Source organism: Eumetopias jubatus, unplaced genomic scaffold (genome assembly GCF_037043125.1).
Source record: "Eumetopias jubatus isolate StellerSeaLion01/CBP00866 unplaced genomic scaffold, mEumJub1_p1.0 scaffold_4, whole genome shotgun sequence".
In the NCBI taxonomy this organism is placed as follows: domain Eukaryota; kingdom Metazoa; phylum Chordata; class Mammalia; order Carnivora; family Otariidae; genus Eumetopias; species Eumetopias jubatus.
In genome coordinates this window covers 125,220,309-125,230,633 of record NW_028274810.1, presented here as the reverse complement: position 1 = coordinate 125,230,633, position 10,325 = coordinate 125,220,309, and the positions used below count along the sequence as shown (strand labels likewise).

The 10,325-nt window shown below is 49.2% G+C and overlaps 1 protein-coding gene across 3 annotated transcripts in view; it reads left to right on the top strand.

The window, feature by feature from the left end:
- The first annotated feature begins 6,393 nt into the window (after window positions 1-6,393).
- The window catches only part of ZHX2 (zinc fingers and homeoboxes 2), a 153,887-nt gene continuing 149,955 nt past the window's right edge, over window positions 6,394-10,325 (top strand). For all 3 annotated transcript variants that reach the window (XM_028105629.2, XM_028105626.2, XM_028105627.2), the window contains exon 1: window positions 6,394-6,734. The gene's annotated coding sequence lies outside the window, so the exon portion shown is untranslated. The remainder of the gene's footprint in view (window positions 6,735-10,325) is intronic.

Genomic DNA, 10,325 nt, shown 5'->3' with positions numbered 1-10,325 from the left:
GTATAATAAAGGCATTTAAATTCTTAATGACAAGAAAAAATAGTCATTCTCTAAGGGCCACCTTCACTATGGAGGGTTCACTATACACAGGGCCACTTAAAATATGTTTGTACTTCCCACCAGATTCCCTTCATTACTCACCCAAATATCAGCTCAACAAAGAGGCCATTTCTTTCTATCCTTTTACCAAGTTTTATTGATGTTCATGCAATTTATCACTACCTGATATATTGCATATTTACTCATTATCTAGTTCTAAAATAAGCTGTGTATCCCAGGCCCTAAAACCATGTATGAAACAAAGTAGACAGTTTTTTTTTATTTAATGCAGGCATACATATATAGCAAAATGTGCATTGTGCTTTCTTCTGGGTGGTAAAATTGAGTGCTATCTATTTATCAAATATATTTATTTTTGCTCATGCATTCTTTCAACAACTATGCTTTATTTATGTAAATTTTCATTTTCAATGATTAATATGTATTTTTTTCACATGAGAAATGAGATAATAATAGGTAACATTTACTGAGCACTCACCGAGGGTCAAGCACTAAAGCTCAATACTTTACAAGAATTATCTCGACCTCCCTGGGAGATAGGTCTAATCATTATCCCCACTTAGTATTCATAGATAAGGGTACTAACATTTAGAGAAGTTAAATGAGCACTGGGGCTGGAATTCAAACCCCAGATCTCTGTGCTATAGCCAAATAACGAACCAGACAATGTATACAGCAGGATGCATACATAAGCTCATTATAAAGAGTAAATAGGCACATTCACACACGTTGTCTCATTGAACGCTCACGAAAATTTTATGAAGGTAAGCCAGCAGGCATTGTTATCCCCACTTCAAAGACCAAGTCTTGGGCCCATATGACTGCATCTTGCCATCTGCCTCCTTCCACATCTTTGCAACAGGTGCTTCCTCTCCCCTCCCCATAAGCCTTTTCCCCCCCAATACTTGGCTATGCACATCTTTCCTTTACATACCAACTGAAGACACAGCTCTGTTTCTCTGTGGCAGGCTTAAGGCTTTGTTGCTTATATGCAAATTTGCATGGGAATTAATATAAGCCAGAAATTAGGAGACTTGGGGACTGGTCTTGGCACTGCCACCAACTGAGAGCCTCAATTCTCCCACCTGTAAAATGAGCTGGTTGGAGAAACAGATCCCTAAGGACCAATGCAGAGTTAACGCTTTTCATGCTGGGAATCCAAATGAGGACTGACAAATGATGCTCTGCTTAACCAGACCAAAGCCCATGCACCATAGAAATAGAAGCCTAGAGCACAGGAAATGAAGGTCTCCGCAAAGATCATTCTAGGTAAACAGAAAATGTGTACATCTTGAATAGCACTGGCTCCCTACTACCAGATGAGCCCTGACAAGAGTGCACTTCCTTCCTTCCTTCCTCCCTCCCTTCCTTCATCAGTCATTCACTGTACACCTACATATAATACACTAGGCAGGTTTAAGGACATGAACACAGCAGCGAAGGGAACAAACGTGCTTACAGGAACCTTACATTATAGTGGAGAGACAACCCCAAATAAACGGATAAGCACGTAAAACAGCATATGATAACAAAGACCTTGCCAGGTGATAATTCTCTTCCAGGATATTGCAAGAGAGAGGGACAAAGTCTGATAGGGCCACGCTTTGGTCCGCTTTTGGTACAGTAGCAAATGATGAAGAAGGGCACAGAAATAGCATTGGCCTTGCAGTTACAAGACCTGGAGTTAAATCATGGTTCTGGACATAGTCTGAGAACTTGAAAACTATTACGCCCCATATATGATCACTACAACTTGTAAAAGCTTCAGTAATCTGCTCTGTGAAATGCAGGTGGTAGTACCCACCCTGCTTACCTTACAGGAATGAGGCGAGGATCAAGCCAGACTATGAAATCAAATATATAACAAGCTCTGAGTTTTCCCCACTCTGTAACTTTCTGTTCTACACTCCAAGCAGGTTCAGATTTCTGCGAGGTCAAACTCCTGCTATAAACGTCAAGTGCCCCCCCCCGCTTTGATCCTACCAATGGCATGGGATTCCATCTCAAGGCAAAAGACATTTGGTATCAAACCATGGGGCTAGGGGTTGCAGACGTGGAGGGAAACAGCGCCTGTCTAGCAAGCTTCCCTTTTTCCTCCCACGCACAGGTATTTGGCAAAGCGATCTGAATGTTCCAGAAGGTCCCACTCTGTCTTGCTTTTTTCTAAGTTTTGCCAGTAGTGGCTATCCTATGCTACAGTTGGTAAATTGATATTTAATAGTTTTCATGTCTCTTATCAGTCTTATAATGGAAAAATTAAATAAATGTAACATGTGGAAGGATATATACTGAAATTAGAAGCAGTACCTCCTTGGACGGCTGATAAGCATTTTCTTTCTCTTGCTTGCTTCTCTGTATTTTGTGCTTTCTTTTCTCATTCATTAAAAAAATATTTATCTACGGATCAGACAGCTGGAAGGGGCGATCCTGCAATTCACATCTTAATTCCAAATCTTTCTGCTCTGCCACCTTTCCTTTGGGTTTAGAAACCAGTGTGGATTTGTTGTCATTAGATTAAGGGCTCCTCAGGGATAATCCTGGGGGTTTTTTTATTTCTTTTCCTCCTGCAATTGCTAAATTTGCAAGACTTCCTAGCCGGGCCTGGTTTTCACCCAGTTATGAACAGAAGCTGATTTCTCCCTGCTAGGCATCTATAAAACACCATGATAGACTCTCGTCCTTCCTTGGTTTCAAAGCCACCAGACAAAGATTTGAATCCAGGTTCTACTACTTACTGGCCGGGTGAGTTTGGAGAAGCTCCCTAACCTCTTTGAGCTGCAGTTTTGTAATTTATAAGATGAGGGAGACAATATTCACAGGGTAGGTGGTTGTAAGGATTTGACAAGATAATGCATATGAAGGGCTTGCACCTAGCACAGCCTCAAAACGTAATTGCTGTTAACAAAAGTAGTCTTGGGAAGCACTAGAGGCTGTTCTAGGCTTGGGGAGGAGGTGCGTGGAAGGAGAGCTCAGGTTGTTACTAAAAAAGGTGGAATCATGTAATCATTAAGAACTCTGGCTCAGACCTCTTAAATCCTTGTTCCCTCCATTTGCCTCGGGCAAGCTATGACATTTCTCTGATTCTCAACTTCCTCCTGTAAAATGGGCATCATAATATAACTTACCTTAACAGTGGTTCTCAAAATGTGATCCAAGGACCCTGGAGGTCCCCAAGACCCTTTCAGGGGTCCTCAAAGTCAAAATCATTTTCATAATAGGGCATATTACTTGTTCTTTTCTCTCTCATACTCTCACAAGTATACAGTAGTTTTCCTGAGGCTGTATGACCTATAATGGTGTCATTGTTCTGAGGGCTAACTGAGAGTGTGTCTGTAAATTTCTGTGTTTTAATTTTTTTCGATTTAATTTCTAATACGGTAAATATCAATATGTATATAACTCACACAAACAAAAGCTATTTGGGGTCCTCAATAATTGTAAGAGTTTAAAGGGACCCGAAACAAAACGTTTTGAGAATCACTGCCTGGTAGGGGTTGTTGTAAAGATTAAGTAGCAACTGACATATGCATACAAAGCACTCAATAAGCATTACCCTTATAATTATTGATTACAAAGCTCCTGAATCACATAAGGGTCCATCTACTCCACCTACACATAAAGCAAACTGAAATCATACCACTTAATGCAAAGTCACCCTTGTTTTATTCACTGCTGTTTATGTAGCCAAAGTTCAGTCCATGCTAAACTTTGAACAATTTACAGACACTGCACCCCATCAGAAACCTCCAGGGTGTCCATGACATATAAGTGCCCTGAAGACATGGGAACTCAGCGGACAGTGCTGAGGGCTACCCTGCTTGGCTCAACCCTGACCCTTCCCACCCTGTTAATCTCTCACCCAGCCAGAGGCAGAAGGTAATAAGATGGAGGAACAGGAAACTTGGCTTATAGAAAACCGTCCTAAGTGAGGAGGTGCAGCCTCAAAATGGGAATAGTTTCCTTAAGGTTTCCATAATTTCCCTGGAACCAAACAGAACTATACTTACTTTGGCGGGGGGCAGTGGAATGACCCTGAAGAGTGAAGGGAAAGAGCGAGCAAGACCTGGAAGGGTCTTGAGTAAGCAATATAAAATTATTAAAGTTGGTGGGGGAGGGCACCTGGGTGGCTCAGTTGTTAGCGTCTGCCTTGGGCTCAGGTCATGATTCCAGAGTCCTGGGATGGATCCCGCATGGGGCTCCCTGCCCGGCGGGAAGTCTGCTTCTCCCCCTCCCACTCCCCCTATTTGTGTTCCCTCTCTCACTGTGTCTCTCTCTGTCAAATAAATAAAATCTTAAAAAAAAAAAAGTTGGTGGGGGAGCCCTTTTTTTTTCTTTTACTCTCCGGGCACACCCTTGAGGGAAAAAAAAAACAAAACAGTATTCCTAGATTCTCATGTTGATGGCAAATACATTAGGATCTTAGACAAATGTTATCAAATGAGTTTGAGAAAGACGCGACGCGATCTGGGTCATGGTCATCAAGGAAGTTGTTGATGAATCCGTTAAGAGCTGCGTCAGTTCGCCTCTCCGGTCTGTGAACATCACACAAGAGACCCCTCCTAGGCCAGGCCCTTGTTTTATGCGCCGTTAAAAAAACGAACAGAGCCTACGTGAGCAACAACCGAACAAACAGGTGCAGACCAGTAAGAAAATTTTGCATATGAGCTATTTTTATTGTCAAAATTTCTGGAGACCCAGTGGGGCTACGTTAGAGAAATTGGAGCCCCTAGGGGAGACCCCTAGAAAAACCTTTCACCTAGTTTCTTCTTCCCAGCCTAAGAAACGAAAATGTCAAAAGGTCACCCAGTGCGTTGGCCACGCGGTCCGCCCCCAAGACCAGCCGTCCCCACCCCACTCTCCGTCCTCGCCTCTGGCCACTCCGCCGCGCACGGCCACCTGTTGCTGCCCTGGCGCCCAGAGCTGAGTCGCAAACCGCCGCTAGAGTTCGTTCTAATTCCCCGGAGCAGAGGCTGACCGGGAAGCCCCGACGCTCCGCGCCTGCTAAGCCTCAGGGCGGGCGGGGACACCGCGCAGCCTCCCAGCCCCAGGCTCCCTTTGTTTTCTCGCTGCGCTCAGACTGTCAGAAGTAGACCCCAGACAACATCCCTTGGCCCCAGCTCCGCTCGTGCGCGCTTGCGCCCAACTCACACCGCGAAAGGCTGACGCGCCGAGATGCCCTTGGAGGGGAAACGGGTCCGTCCCGGCAGGAATGCGAGGCGCAGATAGGTTGCCCGTGAGATTCCGAAGCGTCCCCTAGATTCCCGAAGTCCTTAGGGCTCCTTAGCGTAGCAGTGCTGCGGGAACGCGGCGCCCGGAACGCAAGTTCACCGCACTGAGGCCGCAGGCGAAGGGCAGCGAGATCCCGGCCCGCCTTTACTCTAAAACGCCCGAGGGGAACCAGGGGGCAGCGGTTAGGGATCCCTTCCCGCCGGGAACGTCAGAGTCCCAGTTCCGAAAGTGACCCGCCCTGCTCCTGAGGGACTTCCCTGCGAGCGCCGCAGGGGTGTGCATTTCTCCGAGTCTGAGAATCCCAGCGAACGCCGGCCCGACAAGAGTTTAAGTCAGCTCCCGGGGCGTCTGTTTGTTTATTGGCTCTTAAGGGAAAAAGTTTGAGGATCTTTAACCAACCTCAGACCTGGCGCAAGCGCAAATCTCCGAATCTTCCCAGCAAGAGTCATCTAATTTCGAGTCGTTATATAAGTGGGGGCTCTTTCTCACCCTCCCTACCCCAAGCCCTCTTATTACTATTCCCGGAGCAAAACATATCTCGCTTTAAAAAAAAAAAATTTTTTTTTTTTTTTTTTTTTTAGTTATTATTTTCCTGAGCCCAAAGACGCGGAGAAAGCGCGGCAGCGCCCTGGGCGCGTGGCGGCCCCACCCGCGCGTGGCCCCTCGAGCCGCGAGAGGGACGCGGGGTCTGGGGGGTGCCGCCCGCTCAGGACCAGCAGCCGCGCCCCACAGTCCCTCTGTCTGCCACTCCACGTGGTCAGGATCAACAGTTTGTTGAGCTCATCAGTGACACCTTGAACTTTTCATAAAGAAAATGGGTATTGCACCGGGAGGGTTTGGCCGCGGCCGCCTGGCCGGGTCGTGCTTAATATTCAATGATCTCGCTCGCGCCTCCCCCTCCTCCCCTCGCAGAAATTCCACCGAGTCCGTTACTGGGCTCAGACTTTTAAGTTAATTTACTGCCCCCCCAAATCTCGGCTAGTAACCAGTGCCTTTAGGGCCAGCCTCCCCCCCAGCTCCCGCCTGAAAATGACATTTCGCCGGCGTCTCCGGAGGGGGCTGAATTTCACTTTGTAACTTTCTGCGGAACCCGAGCCCGGGTGGCAGCTCGGGTGGTGGTATCGTATGCAAATACGCATGCTGACGTTACAGATCATGTGGGTTTTGGCGTAGATTCCCCACTGATCGAGACATTTTTTTTCCCCTTTTTTTTTTCCTTTTTTTTTTTTCTTTTTAAAATTTTGGCCACTGTTCCCGTACCGGGGCTTTTCCTGTCCGTCTGTCTGGCAGGCTGGCCGTGCCCCTCTTTCCCACGGAGCCCGAGCCCGGCGCCCGGTGGGGAGTGGGGAGTGGGTGGGGGGAGCCAGCAGAGTTCCATTTTGGAACGCCCGTGCCGCGTCTCCGCGCTCCCAGCCCGGGTCCCCGCGTCCCCAGCCCCGGCGCAGGTAAGAAACTTCGCCTCGGCGCCCCGCACCCCCCGCCCGGCGCCGCCAGCCCCGAGCCCCGCACGCCCGGCGCCGGCCACTCCAGCCCAACTTTCCCACCGCCGCCGCCGCCGCCGCGGCTCCCGAAAATGTGTTGTTAATGGGACTTGGCCGGGTTTGTGATTGGAAGGGGGGTGCGGAAGGGGGGGTGCGGGCCCTTTTTGCGGGTGGGAGGAAATAAGAGGATCCGGAGGGGTGGGAGATTTTTTTTTAAGAGTTTTGATTACAAGTTTGGATAAATGGGAGCCAGACCGAGGAGGAGGAGGAGGAGGAAAAACATGTCTACGTTTCCCTATGTCGACATAAGCCACAAAAAAATATGGCGTCCGCTTTCGACAGGGCGTTACGTAGACCCGACTCTGTTTTTATTTATTTATTTCGTGGCCGTCTCCCTCCCTCCGTGGCCCAGCTGCGGCGCTTTGTGCAAACGGGGCAGGTCCCGCGGGGACTCCGGCGGGACGTGGCCCGGCCCGGCGGGTTTGGCAGGCAGGGGGGCTGCGTGTGCGAGCTGCCCTCCCTCCCCCGCGCTCCCCTCTTCTCCCCGCTCCCGGTGACGATTCGCCGTACTGTGGTGGCAGGAAGCATGACGCCGTGGGTTGAGGCTGCCTCTCCTCTCGTCGCCGCCGGTGGCTGCGGGCGGCTGCCCGAGCTACCTGCCGGGGGCAGGGCGGGAGCGCGGAGCCGGCCCCCACGCCCGGCTCAGGTGGCGGGGCGCCCGCGTACCGGGGTGGGGGGGGGATCGGAGGGGGGGGCCCGCTGTCGGCCGCCGGCCGGCCCACGCCCGCGGCCGCCTCTGCCAGCCGAGCCCACGCTCGCCCCCGGAGCGGCAGCTGGCGCTGGCGTCCGCCCCACGAGAGAGAGGTTCATCTTTGTTGGTGTTGCGGCGTCTTTGTGGCTTCCCCAGGACTTGGTATCCTCGCCTTTGCAAACTTGCCCTTTCCCCAGCCGCTTTGCAGGAGGCTGCGGAGACGGAGAGGAGCGGAAAGTTGGGAACCAGTGAGCATCACAGGACCGTCCGTCCCCTTGGCCCCGTAGCTGTGCGGAGCTCGGAGGCGGAGGAGGAGGGTGGCTCGTTAGGCTGGGGAGAAAACTTGGGGAAGCCAAGTTGTGATTTGCTCGGGCTTCCACCTGATTGATCGGCTTCAAAGCCAGTGGGGTCTCTGCCTTCAGCTGTTTGGGGATGGCCTTTTGTTTGTCCGGAGGTGGGGGGGGGGAGAAGGGGGGGAATAATGACTTTCCCTGGACCCATGTCCTTTGAAAGAGGCGTTATCCGGCGGGCCCGGGGGTCCATTAAGTCTTGTCAGGCCCTAGAGTTCTTCCCCTACCTGGTCTCTGAAGATCACCGTATGTCCAAGTCAGCAGCTCTCCGGGTCTGAGGCGGGCCCCCGTTGGGCAGGTTTTTGAGGGGCAGGAATCCCTCCCCTTCATCCCTTGGGTAGCTCAGACCTCCCACACTTACCCTCTTAAAAGCACCGCGCGCGCGCGCGCACACACACACACACACACTCACACACACTCACACTCCTTTATGTAGAGCAGAAATTAATGCCTGTTGAAGTGAAGCGGGTGAGCTTCTGAGAGCTCTTCAAGATTTCAGTCAAAAGGTGATTTTCTATTTATGAGGGCCCTGAGTTTAAGCAGTTCAGTCCCAGGGCAGTAATGTCAAAAAGCATTTGGATGACAACCAAGTGGAATAAATATCTTGTAAAATGGCATGTTTAAAAGTAAAAATAGATTAATGGAGCCCTCAAGTGCTTGAATGGAACTAACATAAAGGTTTGATTCAAGTTTAAAGGGAAAATTATATAAAGCTATATACACATCTTCTTTTAAGGTGGGGGGGTAGGGAATCTACAAGTAAGATTTAAATGCATCACTGACACTAACTGGACCTGTGATCTGTGGGAATACTGTTGGTGTTGAAAAGCCACGCTTTGATTGTTCTTGTGTGCATGTGCACCTTCTGGCTAGGTTTGATGTCAGTGAGCATCCACCTGAAGTTAACAGCTCTTAAGGGGAAATTCAGAGGCCAGGGATTTAGGGTAAATCTGATGTATTAACCAATCCCCATTGAAAGGAAAAGATAAATGACAGTGTTTGTTGGTACTCAAGAAGGGTATTCTGATGGGAAGTGCAGTGTATCTTGACCTGCGGAAAGGTGACCCCCACCCCAAGTGTCTCATCTCCATTAGGGCCATGTGATTGAGTAGGATGCCATGCATTTGACCAAAAGAATAATGACAGTGTTTGATAATGGTTGCTAACGTTTACTGTTTTAGTATGCCAGGCACAGTGCTTTAAATTCTAGGTGCTTTATCATTTAATTCTCACCCAAACCCCATGAGCTAAATACTATTATTATCTTCAGTTTACAGTTGAAAAAACTGAGGTTCAGAGAGGTGAAGAAATTTGCCCAAAGCTGCAGAGCAAAAAGTGAAGTCAGTGTGCCAAGCCAGGCCTTATTTCTTAGCCTTCAACACTCCCATAATGGCAGCTCTGGGATATGGGATATGGGGAGTCCTCATTAGTATGAAAAAGTAAAGGGACAAGTGTAGGTATGAAAAAGAAGGAACAGGGACCACTGCCCTGGGGTCTGAACTCCAGAAATTTCCTGGGCTTCATTCCTTTATTCATTTATTTAGCAGCTATGTGTTGATTTATTTGTTCATTCAGCAGCTATAATAATCATCCTAATGAGAGTGCAGTCATTAAACATTTTTATATGCCAAGAACCCTTATAAGTGCTTATGGTTATTTTGTCTTCACAACCCTGTGGGGTAAGTACTGTCATTCTGTCCCTTTTGTAGATGAGGAAGCAGAGGCACAGAGAGGCTCTCCAACTTGCCCAAGACCAAACAGTTAGTAAGTAGAGTGCCAGACCCCGGAACACACTCGCTTCACGCTCCAGCGCACTGCTCTAGACGCCGTAGAGATAACTGGGGACGTAGAGCCCCCTACCCTCAATGCAAAACACTGCTCCAGGCACTAGGAGAGGTTGGCAGGATCCAGACCCCCTACCCCCTAGGAATCTGAGCAGCCGGGCAGGCCAAATCAAGCAGGATTAACTAAGTGCTGTAATTGAGAAGAGTAACTACTGCGGAAGCACAATGAAGGGCGTAATTACTGTGCTCGGAGGGAATCGTGGAGGATTTCCTAAAGGGGGTAGCATCTGAACTGACCTATGGAATGAGGAGGAACAATGTCTGGAGGTGTGTCAGAGAGGATTGCATTCAGCTGTTAGCAGCAGAAATCCTAACCACTGGCCACTTAACCAGAGGGGGCTTACTTGTGTCAGACAACAAGAAGGGTGGGTGGGACAATGTAGCACTGGGGACCCAGGCTCTGTCTTTCCACTATGCCAACCTTAGGTATGGGCCTTCGGCCCCAGGTCTATGTTCTTGAGGTGGGAAGGTGGTTGCTTCATCTCCAGGCTTCACATCTCCAGTCCAGGAAAGAGAAAGCGGGACGAGTGAGGCTTATAACATTTACCTAGTATGGCTTTACTGTTACATTTGGGAAGGGATGCCTCTCAGGGACTTCTGTCCTTAGTTC